This window comes from Chlorocebus sabaeus, chromosome 4 (genome assembly GCF_047675955.1).
Source record: "Chlorocebus sabaeus isolate Y175 chromosome 4, mChlSab1.0.hap1, whole genome shotgun sequence".
Taxonomy (NCBI): Eukaryota; Metazoa; Chordata; class Mammalia; order Primates; family Cercopithecidae; genus Chlorocebus; species Chlorocebus sabaeus.
In genome coordinates, this window is record NC_132907.1 from 31,199,436 (window position 1) to 31,211,945 (window position 12,510).

The window sequence follows — 12,510 nt, forward strand, 5'->3', positions numbered from 1 at the left end:
TATAGATGTTTTAAGCTCATCCCCTCATTTAACCTTGCAAAGAAGGGATTATTAGTCTCATTTTACGTGGAAAGTAAATTGGGACTTAGAGAGATGAAATAAATTGTCTAAGATCACATAGCTAAGTGGCTGAGCCAAAAACTAAAGCTAGATTGTTTGATTTTTTAAAAAAATCTATGTTTTAGGGATTATACAAGGATGACTCTCATCAGCTATAAATTTGTTCAAAGATTGCATCTGCCAGGCTTTATATACACAAGTAAAATAAAATGGAACAAATGTTCTGGTAAATTGGAAAGCTGATTTCAACCTAGGTCCTGATTTCCCTTATTAGTTCCATTTTTCCTTTTTTGCTTATACAGATGTTGGCAATTTTTGCATGGGGCTACCCAAATTGACCAGCACATTTCTTCAGTGAATTGCATGCATTGCTCAGGCCAGCCATGACTGCTGGACTGGCTCTCTGTGGCCAAGTAGCCCTGAAGATTATGAGCTGCATGGCTGACTGAGGGAGTCATTCCAATCTGACAGGTCTGTTTGCCATTTGCTTTTAGACCTGATCCTTGTCTTAGTATGACTTTTCGTGTCAAATTCCAAAGATCAAAAAACAAAAAAAACAAAAAAATTATCGTTAGCTTAAAGTTTTCAGACAGTAACAGCAATTGTCTAACTGTATTGAGTCACTTGGCCTACTTTCTAAGAAGTCATGGGTGCAGAAAGTAAACCAAGCAGCAGGCCCAGATCGCTCTGAGCCTTTTCATACTGAGAATGACATATTTACCTTTTCTTATTCAGAGTTCCGAGTTTCTGGGTTTTTTTTTTCCCCCCAAGAAGCAAATAGATAAGTAGACCAAGTGTTGATGGTAAAGTTGTTGTTTATTACTTAAAACTAGTCTATTTTCGTCTAAAACAGAAGAAGCATTAGAAGATCTCTATCTTTCCCTTTTTGTGTATGCAGGGTCAAACTTATTCTTTAACACATGCTGTATTCTTGCACTTCGTTCTCCTTGTTCTATATTCCAAACTCCTCCCTAAAGTCTTCCCCAGATCTTCCTGCAGAAGTAGCTCACTAGGAATTACTCTTTGCTTCACTTCAATGAACTTTCCATTTTAAAATCAATTGTTGTAAGGGAGAGATTGAAGTGCCAGGAAAACTGTGAGTGGAATAAGTGTGGTGCTATTTAATCTCAGCTGTTAACTCTATTTGGTCTGATTTCCACTATGTTGTTAGCTCTTTTTACTCTTGTGTTTAAAAGATTGCAAACCATTTCACTGTCCTTTTTCTACTCTTGTTTGCCTCTCTTCCTTCTCAAGATCAAATGTTCCTGCACTCTGCTAAGTTTCCAAATGTAATTCGTTTTCTGTAACACTAGTTCACTTTGATTCCTTTTCCTTCATTCTGTGTCAGATTCTTCCTTGTATCAATGTGTTCCACTCAAGAGAAACTGATTTCAAAGCTCAGTTTCTCAGTTCATATCAGAAAAGGAGTTTAATTATCATTGACAAACTCTTCCGTGTGACACCTGTTAGGTAACTGGAGAAGATTCATCCCATGAATTTAGATTGGTCCAAACGCATAGATTTTCTACGTAATCTCTTCTTGTTTCCAGTAACTAAAAAACACAGAAATGTTTCTAGGTGGCTGAGTGGAAAGTATACCTAAAATTTCTGCCTAGCGATGAGGAGAGTGTTGTAGCATTGTATGAACTACTATAATTTAGAAAATGACCAGAGGAAACTGAGGTGTGTCTGGATGAATTAACACTAAATTTGAATTCATAAATCAGTTTTGAGAAAGAATACTGCTAGTAAGTTTATCGTGTTTTTTTTTTTTTTTTTTTTTTTTTTTTTTTTTGAGATGGAGTCTTGCTCTGTCTCCCAGGATGGAGTGCAGTGGCACAATCTCGGGTCACTGCAAGCTCCACCCCCCAGGTTCATGCCATTCTCTCAGCCTCTCGAGTAGCTGGGACTACAGGCACCCACCAGCACACCTGGCTAATTTTTTTTGTATTTTTTATTTTTATTTTTTAGTAGAGATGGGGTTTCACCTTGTTAGTCAGGATGGTCTGGATCTCCTGACCTTGTGATCTGGCCTCCCAAACTGCTGGGATTACAGGCGTGAGCCACCAAAACTGGCCCGTAAGTTTATCTTCTACGAAAAAAAATGTGTCACATGTAATGGCTCTCAGAGACCTATTTCGAATCAGAGTCAGGGAGCCTAACAGCTGGAGAGCCGCTTAGGGAGCATCTATGTCAACTTCTCATTTTGTGGATTAGAATACTGATGTTAGACAGGTGAAATAATTTTTTTCAAGACTAGCTGACTGTTTGGTGTCAGAGTTCAGACTGATGTTGCCTGGGTATAATATTCACTGTCTATATATCTTACCAAAGCTAGATAATAAATGCTTCCATATGAAGCCACTCAGCACCTTTTAAATGACTGATAGCTTCCAGGGATTTTGGAAACTTTCAAGTGAATTGAAGTCCCTGGAGCTAAATAGCCATAAATCGGGACAGTATAGACTAAGATCCATTCCATAGACTTTGATATCCCAGAAGGTAAAAACTACTGTCTTTGTTCTCTGCTGTTGGATAACAGGCCTTAGAAAAGGAATATAGAATATACATTTTGATGGGATTCATGAAGATATGTCTTAGGATGGGTTCTCCCATAAGCAGATCCTGAGGAAATGATATCAGTGAAAATAATTTATTTGAGAGATGATTCCAGGAAGCACTGGTTGGAAAAGGAGGATGTGAGCTGAGGAGGAATATCTAATCACTACAGGCAACTATGGCTCAGTGCTCGATGGGGACCTCTGAAAGGCAATGTAGAGTATGCATCAGAGTTGTTCTACCCAAGGGAAGCTAGTGTACTTATTTATTAAGTTTTGTTTGTGATTGAGGGTTTCTTCTGGGAGTGAGCTGTTTGAGTCTGCCCTGGGAAAGGGCTGCATTCTAGTTTCTACGGCGGAAGAAAGCCCTCAGTCAGAGAATTGTGGATAATTACATTAAGAAACCATTGGTGTGCATTGTTATGGTAAGTCTTGAGGGGATGTTGGTGGGTATGGATCAATATCCTCCTACAGAGGGGAAATAAATAGTGGTGGGAATGGGGAATGAAACATATAAACTCAATGTATTGGATCAACCAAATGCATTTTGAATCTATTATATTTTCCTCATATGTTTAGTAGAGAGCATGAGTTTTGTAGTTAGCCTATAAAGCTGGCTTATCTTGATAATGGAGATTTTGTGAATTTTCTGTAGAATTTATTATATGATATTGAAGCTGACTGTTACCCTCCCTGGGCATTCGTTGTTTTTTTTTATTATTATTATACTTTAAGTTCTAGGGTACATGTGCATAATGTGCAGGTTTGTTACATATGTATACTTGTGCCATGTTGGTGTGCTGCACCCATCAACTCGTCAGCACCCATCAACTCATCATTTACATCAGGTTAACTCCCAATGAATCCCTCCCCCCTCCCCTCTCCCCCCTCCCCATAATAGGCCCTGGATCCCCAAATATTCATAGCAAATGTTTGATAAGAACTTGTGCAGAGTTTCTTCTTTGAGAAACATTCCAGGTCTGAGGGGTAAAGGGTCAGAAGGGGTATGGTTGGGAATTGACAAAGGGATACTTAGAGAGATTGACAACTGAAAATCACTGAGTATTTTGCTTATATTGAATTATATGTATTAATGTTTGAGTTGAAGTTAACAAATAAATGTTAAGAGGCTGTACAATCTACTGCAAAATAATATTTTGAGAAATTCCTTGGCATGGTTAATATTTCAAAAACTTATTTTTTTCCATCAGTATGGGTATTTGAAGGCATCAAGAGCAGATGGAGAAGGAAAATGATGCAGGGTCTAAGGAACAATTTGAGAGTTAACTAGACTGAAGTACTCAGAACAGTACGTTAAATTATAGCAAATTATCTTTTTACTTTTTATTTTTCTTAAAGACATGGAAGAGAAGAAAGATGTGGTATTCTCCATAGCACATTTTTGAAGTATTTTATCATAACATTTTCCTGGGCTTATGTAGTGTTAAATGACTGCATTATACCAGCTTGGAGTATGTTGAAATTCATGTTTGTTTAACTGTGTTGTCATATGTAACGTAAAGTAGACACCCAAGGCAATTAAATGTATAATTCAGATGTCACAGTCATTTATTTCATCAATGTGAAGATGGTAGGGAAAATGTGCACATGCAACTTAATATTAAAAATAATTCTGATCTATAAAAAAAGAATGCAAGGAGATAGCCAAGGAATGGTGGCTACCTAAATCTGAATGTTCCTGCATATCCTCTAAAAGCTATGCAAATCAACAAAAATCACAACTAAAGACACACAAATCCTATTCTTCCACATGACAATAAACTAGAATACAATACACAGTTCAATCTCTTATAAGTGAAGAAATAAATACCAATTTTCAGTAGAGCTATTTCTCATCTTCCCACCCCAAGATTTCCAGAGAGCAAAGTGCAGGAAAACTGAACTTTAAGAGAGAACTTTAAGGCAATATTTACTAGGAGATGAGAGTAAAAGGCAAGGGAAAAGAGCTCTTTGGAAACTGCAGAGTAAAAGGAAAAAGAAGGAAAAAGGAAAAACTTAGAATACAGGGGTAAATAATTTTTTTAAAATGCAACCTTCCCCCATTTTATCCCTACACTAAAAAGCCATCTGCTTTGCTTCACTGACATAAGAGAATGATCTGCAACTAGGAATCTTGTAAGCCTCCCAAATTGTCATTCCTGGCTATTAAATACAGAGATGCAAGCATACTTTATCTGTACTAAGAAGAAAACAGAGAATTAGAATCAAAACATTTCATCTGATAAGAATTATCTCTAAAAGAAAAATCAACCACAAAACAGAAAATTGTCCCTTAACTCTACAAACTAAATTAAATATTCTCAAATAAACATTTGGCAATATAAAAAAATGTTCCTTAAATCAATTTTCTAAGAGCAGATGTGGGGAAAAATGGATGAAATGAAATGAAAATTTATTTATTCCATTCAGAAAAGAAATACAAAAAAAGAGACTAAATAATGTGTCAATGAAGATTAAATTAGGTAAGATGTAATAAGGGTTAATGCAGAACAGCAGATAAATAACCGAAAGAATGAAAGCGCAATAAAGAAGGAAAGAAAAGGGTCAGAAGAAAGTGTTTGAAATGATAAATAGGCAGAGATCCAATATATGATTAACTGAAGTCTCCAAAGGTGAAAAACAAAGCAATGAAACAGAACTAATATTTAAAACAATAATGTTAGATAGTATTTCAGAAATACAAGAAAATTTATATTTACATATTGAAAGGGCCTACTTGGGAAAAGTGACAATGAAAAGGTACTTGGAAAAATTGATATCAAATGATTTAATCTGAGGCATAGTCTAGTGAAACGTTTGGACTTTAAAGTCCCAGTGTCCTCCGACAAAAGGATCTAATGGCTTACAAAGGTGAGAGACTTAAAGAAAAGCAACAATGAAGCAGTTGTTTCAAGACACTTAAGTAAGGAAAGTGTGAGCCAAGGATTTTATATACAGCCAAGATAGCCTTCAAATATCAAGATGTAAAGAAAAAGCCATTTTAAACATGCAAGAACTCAAGCAATTCTTAGCAAATGCTGAGAAAATATACAGTAAATACTATATATGGTATTTAGAACATAAAGTAAATATGACAGCATTGAGACCAAATAAATGTCATATCAATAAATATGAATGAGCTTAATTCATATATTAAAATAAAAGTTATTCTCAGTTTTGCTCACAAAGCAAAATACAGCTGAATAATTTATAAAAGGGACACATGTAAACCAAAGCGATTCAGAAATGCTGAAATAAAGGGATGAGCGCACGCATAACAGGAGGCAGGAAACAATGAGAAAACAGGATACAAATATTCCTGCAAGACCGCAATGTTTTCACAAGGAAACATCAGACAAACCCAAACTGAGAAAGATTTTACCAAATAATTTGCCTGTACACTTCAAAATTTTCAAAAATGTCAAGGTAAAGGTAATGGTAAACAACAAAGACAGACTCAGGGATTGTCCAGATTAAAGAAAACTAAAGAGACTTGATAACTAAATGGAATTTGGGATCCTGGATTGGACTCTGTACCAGAGAGTTCAATGTATACATAAATATAAATATATATATTTACTACAGAGGACATTATTGTGGTAATTGGCAAAATATTAATCAGGCTTATAGATTAATAACATTGGATAAATGCTAATTTCTTGATATTCATATTTTTAGTATGATTATATAAGTGAAATGTTCTTGTTCTTAGAAAACGCACATTAAAGTATTTAGGGTTAAAAAGACATAATATCTTTAACTTACTGGCAAATGGTTCTGAAAAATTAAGTGTGTATACGTGTGTGTGTGTGTGTGTGTGTGTATAGGTAAATGTCTAACAGTTTTTTGTACTCTTCTTGCAACATTTTGTAAATCTGAAATGATTTCAAAATAAAAAGTAACAACAGTAACATTCAAGGGAGGGCTACAAATTAATTATGTTAGGAATTTTTTGCCCCTGGAAGAATTTGAGAAAATTATCTACAGGTTTTGCTGGACTACAAACTTTATTGCTTCTGGGGGGAATCCTATTTCAAGGGCTTGCTCTACCATGGTTATTGGGATGTGACTGGCTGAAAAGGCCAAGTATAAAGTAGTGTTATTCTTAAAGAGAAAATGCACCTTCAGATTTCTTCCAAGTGACTTTGCCTTACTGGAAAGAATCATGGTTAAAGAGAAATAGGGAAAAAAGGTTGAGGGAGTGAGGGCCTCTTTGGGCATAGATGCTTTAGAGAGTTTTCTGAGAGGCTGATTTTTAAGCTGCTAAATATAAGCATTTTTAAAAATCAGAGACATCCCAGTGTTTCTAAAATTAGTTAGTATATGTCTACTGCATCATAGAACTCAATCTTAATGGCAAATTAAACAAAAGCAGAGATAATGGCTCTTGGAAGTAATAGTTTGTAAAGCAATGGTTCTCAGGCTGTTTGCATACTTTGGTAACAACAGACACTTTATTTTTTATTGACTTTGGGAAGAATCAAGGCATTATATGATAGATGCAAATATATATGTTTATAAGCCTCCAGATCCAACATGAGATTAAGTTCAAACTATATTAACAGAGTTACTTCACTTATTCATCTCTCAGGGGAAAGAAGGAATGCAAAATATGTAGACATTTCATTTTTGGCCTTTTAATTTTATTTAGCCAATAATTATCATCCTGGTTAAAATATTTGGCACTTTAAAACATTTTTTGGGAGCTGTAGAAATACAGAGAAGTATGGAAACTAGCTTAAGAGATATCCGTGATTCCACCGCCCCAAATAACAAATATTAACATTTTCTTACTTTTGCTTCAGATATGTTCTTAATAGAAGAAACAGAATATTAAAAATTTGATTACATTTATTCCCCTCAGTCCCATTTCCCTCCTTCCTTCCCCCAAAAGAACTATTAGCCTGAATGTGGTACATATTCCTGAAGTCCATGTCTATAATAAAAATACAATTTATTTACAATATGTCCATAATAGTGTATAGGTAAATAACAGTATATAGTTTGGTTGTGCAAGTATCCAAAATTTCATAAATTGTACCATTGTAGTTATAATTTTTCACTAAGTTTTTGTTTGAAATATGTTCAATGTGACTATATTTCAATCTAGTTTATTTTAATCATAATATAGTATCATTTGCAATTTATTTTTCATTATTCTTTATGAGTAAAGATTAATTCTTCCATTTTGTATTTTGTTATTACAATAAATGTTGTAATTAGCAATTTTGTAAATGCCTCTGGGAGTACATGTGTAAGATTTTTCTGTGCAATTTATTCCTAGCAGCAAACTTGTCATGTTTATTAGATGTCATTGCTCTTCAAAGCAGTTCAAAAACATGCTTCTTTAAACCAGTGATACAAACATATACTCACCACTTATGATTTATGAGCCACTGTTTCCCTAGAAAATCTTGCCAGTATTTGATATTGTCAAAATTTACATCTTTGCCAATTCTATGACTATCCCATATTATCTCATTATTGCTTTTTTTTTTGCGTTTTCTCCATCATTAAAGATATTGAGTATTTTTCATATGCTAATTAGTCATTTATGTTTTATAATCTGGGCATTGTCTGTTCATATTTGTTTCCTGTTTTCCAGGGATTATGAGTGTTGTTTTTCTTTCTTCTATTGATTTGCAAAGTTTTTGTCATGTTTTGGATACTAAACTTTGACAGATATATATGTACCTCTCTATTTGTAACTTGGCTTTATGTTTGGTGATGGCTTTTGTTCTATATGAATTTCAGTGTCAGTTTAGTTTTTGTCTAGGTTTGTTGAGATTTAAAAATTGATATTACACTAGATTTATAACTTGGATATTGTGGCTTTTCATCTAACATCATATGTATAATTTATATCTTTTACCTTTCATGTTTTTTTCATAATAGTCTGAATTTGTTTTTCCATATAATTTGTTAAAGTTTTTCCTAAATACAATATTTGCTACTATTATGAATATTTTCTCATACATTTCTTAATTATGCTAGTGTATATGAATGATCTTTTTTTCTGTATAAGTATAAAATCATAACTCTTCTTAATCCTGTTATTAGTTTAATGGCTTATAGATCTTATAGATATTCTTATACAATTTCTGTGTAGACAATATTTTCTGCAAATAATTCAAATTTTGCCTTTAACTTTTCAATTATTATGCCTGTTTTTAAATTTTTCTTATTACATGCTTTGAGCCTTCAGTACAATATTTATTTTGTACTTGAGAAAGCTCCTGTAGTTTCACCAGTAGGAATTCTTACTGGTTACCACTATCAACTTTGTCTAGATTCATTTTATCAGGGAAAGGAAGTGCTTTCTATGACTAAAGCCCTAAGGTTTTGTTTTATGACAGATGAGTGTTGGATTTCTCATAATATTTTTTTCAGTGGATTAATTGAGAAGATCATATGCCATTTTTCTTCCCAAGGGTGGGCAGATGACTACAGCTGGCCCACTGGGCTAAAGGAAAGACTTTAGCACAGACTTGAGGAAGTATTCTGTTTTGCATTTTTCTGTTGTTTTTTGCAGCCGAATACAAAAAGGAATTATTTCCCTGGTTTCTGCAGGAAGCAATTCTGATGATTAGCTAATACAAAGAAAACCCAAAAGTGAACCAAAAGTAAAAAAGTAGATCCTAACCCTTAACATCCTGTACATGGAGCCCACCCTACCTCCATCCTTTTTATTAGGAGAATTGATAAATATTCTTAACTTTTAGTCTGGTTTTAGTGAAAGTTATCCATAACTTGCAGCCCAAAGCTGAAAGAAATGTGGTAGATCTCAATACCACTACTAGTAACATTCAGAAAACAGATATAGCAAGTTCAGCAGTTGATAAGGATGAAGAATGCCTATGAAATACAATGGTGAATTTCCACAGAACTAAGATTACATTGTAAAACCTGTGCCTAGGTAAGGCATATCGACTCTGGAACAACTACCACTGTGATTTTGAACAAGCCCCTTGACTTTGCTAAGCCTCAGTTTCCTCGTCTCCAAAATAAAATAATGTGTGAAAAGAACAATGGCTGGCATATAGTAAGCATTCAATAGATGTTAGTGATTGCTGTTATTACTGGAATAAAAAGAATTCTTTTTTGCTAGCCCTCCAGAGGCAGAGATTTGAAATAGTGTATTTTTGTTGTGGCTGCTGACTAATTTTCTTTTGAAAGGAATTAAATTCCAGTTAGCATTGAAACTTTTCTAAATATTGGAAAATCTTGAATAATTTGTTAATGTAAGTACAAAATGAAAATATAAGTTTGAAGTAAAGACATAAAGGAGGTAGAGTGGTTATCTTTAAAGTTAAAGCAGAAAATTTGAGAGCAATTTGACATTGTCCCTAGCTGTGATAAACTAGCTGTAACAGCCAAATGATGGTGGAAGAGAAATGAAATAATGCCTTAATGTCTGAACCTTTCAATTCAGTTAAAGACCATGAATCAGTGATTATTCTTTGTTCAAAATACCAGTGAAGTCTGGAAGGTTCCTGCCTCGGCAGTAAAACTCTATTGCAGGTTGGTAAAATAGAGACCACAACTGAAAACGGTCCAGTTGCTTTGACCAGGAGGTAGTGACTAGGTGAAGAAAGGTAGGAGGATTGCTACATGGACAGCTAAACTATAGTTATGACCTGGTTCTTGAAAATAATTCAATCAGTAAAATTTCCAGATGGATGGAAATTTCTTTCTGTGAGGAAGTATCTAGGGAAGTGAGTTTAGCCTTGGTACAAGAAAGAAGATGAAGAGATGATTTAAATATGGAAGTTACAATTAGTTAGATGTACCTTCTAGAGCAGGGGTGTCCAATCTTTTGATTTCCTTGGGTCACAGTGGAAGAATTGTTTTGGGCCACCAATAGAATACATTAACATTAATGAAAGCAGATGAGCTAAAAAAAAAAAAAAAAAGTCTGTGCATCAATCTCATAATGTTTTAAGAAAGCTTACAAATTTGTGTTGGCTGCATTCAAAGCCATCCTGTGCTGCATGCAGCCTGCAGGGCTGTGGGTTGAACAAGCTTGTTCTAGAGTGTCAGGGGTATGCTGACAAAAGCAATGGACCTCAGATGGAAGCCTGAGAGCCAGCAGAGCACAGTGACCAATAGTTCATCCTCTGGAGCCAGGCTTCTTGGGGCTCAGGTCCTTGTTCTACTACTACTTATGTGACTGTCCTTGGCACCTTATGTAACTTACTACCTCAGTTTCCCTCTCTTTAAAATGGAAGTAAAATATTACCTACTTCATAAAGTTGTTGAAAGTAGAAAAAGAATTAACATGTGCAAAGACACTTAAGACAGTGCTTGGTGCATGGTATTTAGTATATATTAGTTACTATAGTTACTAATTAGTTGCCCTTACCACAGTTAGAAGGTTAGAAGACTTAGGTTTTGTTTGCTTATATGCATTTTTCTTTCTAGGCTACTAAGAAAATATTAAGTAATTTATGAATGTATTTGGACCTTTAGGTTGTACCTTCTAAACCTAAGGGGCCAAGGAAGGCCTCCAGGAGGAAACAATACTCGAAATAAAAACTTAAGGCTGAGTAAGCTGCCAGGTGAGATGATGAGACAGAATATGTCAGGTAGGGGTGGAGGAAAATATTATTGACCACAAGCATTGTACTTGGATACTGTCTCCCTATACTACCATCATTTCTTTCATGTTGCTTTTTTTCCCCCCCTGAGACACTGCCTCCTTAAGCATTCCATGTTCTTGGAATGCCATAGGCCAGGCAATCTAGCCCTCTAACTTTTGATGTATGAACACTGCTAATTACCCAGAAAGTTTTCAGGGATCCCAAAAGGCTGAATGAGGAGGCCTTCCCATGTGCTCCCATAGCCCCCTGCACTGAGACATAGAGTAGCATTGATTGCACTCTATTATAAAAGTTCTCTGTCTCCCACTACCAAACACTGAGCTATTGATATCAGGACCATATTTCCCAGTGTGTGCTCAGCACATGGTAGAGTCCCTGGTACATAATGTGTTCTTCATTGTAGATGTTTTTTGAAAGAACAAATCTCCAGGAATTACTGTGATCTTTCAAGATCACCAAGAATGGAAACAACTCCCTTGAATCACTCTTCTGTTTAAACTTCAGTGGCCCTCCCTATGCCTTTAGGATGAAAGATGTGTCTAGCCTTATTTCCTCTGCTTCTTTCACATAAATGCCATGTTCAGTCATACTTTACTCAATACCACTTCCAGAATGTACCTTGCTCTTCTAGATGAACTCACATTTCTTTTATTCTTTTACTCACATAGAAGATTCATCCTCCAAGCGTCAGCTTACATTTTGGTGAATCTCTTCCAACTCTCCCTTTTCCAGAGCGCCTTTCCTTTCTCCAAATCTCCCCTCTACCAACTAAGTTTTTCTTCTCATTTTCCTGCTAAAGCTGTCTGGGTATGATTTCTGTGGCAGTTTTTATACTGAATGTTACTTTTTATGTTTCTCTCCATTACAAGGCCATGAAGTCTTAGAGGGCAGAGAGCAAGACTTATTCATCTTTCTGGCTTAGTAAGAGCCTGACATATCATACTAGACACATGCAAAGCACCAACTAATATCCCTTTGTCCTCTCCTCTGCATTTCCCTTCATTAGGGCAAAGAAGCCTATACAGGTTTCAACTCCCTCCAGCTGACAGCCTCTTGCTTCCTGCCTTGGACTTCTCTGGTAAGTTAGGTACTGGAAAGGGGATTTGGTGGGGTAGGTCCTGGCTTCCTTAGTCTACATGTATTTGGAGCTTAGTAGAGTGGAAGAAGTTAGCAGACACAGGTTAACTTTCCACCACTGGGTGATTGAAGCCCTCAGATAGTTGTTTCTTCATCCCAGCCTTTAGGGAGACAATTCCAGGGAAGAATCTGATGCTTCTCTCAGAGTCCCAGCA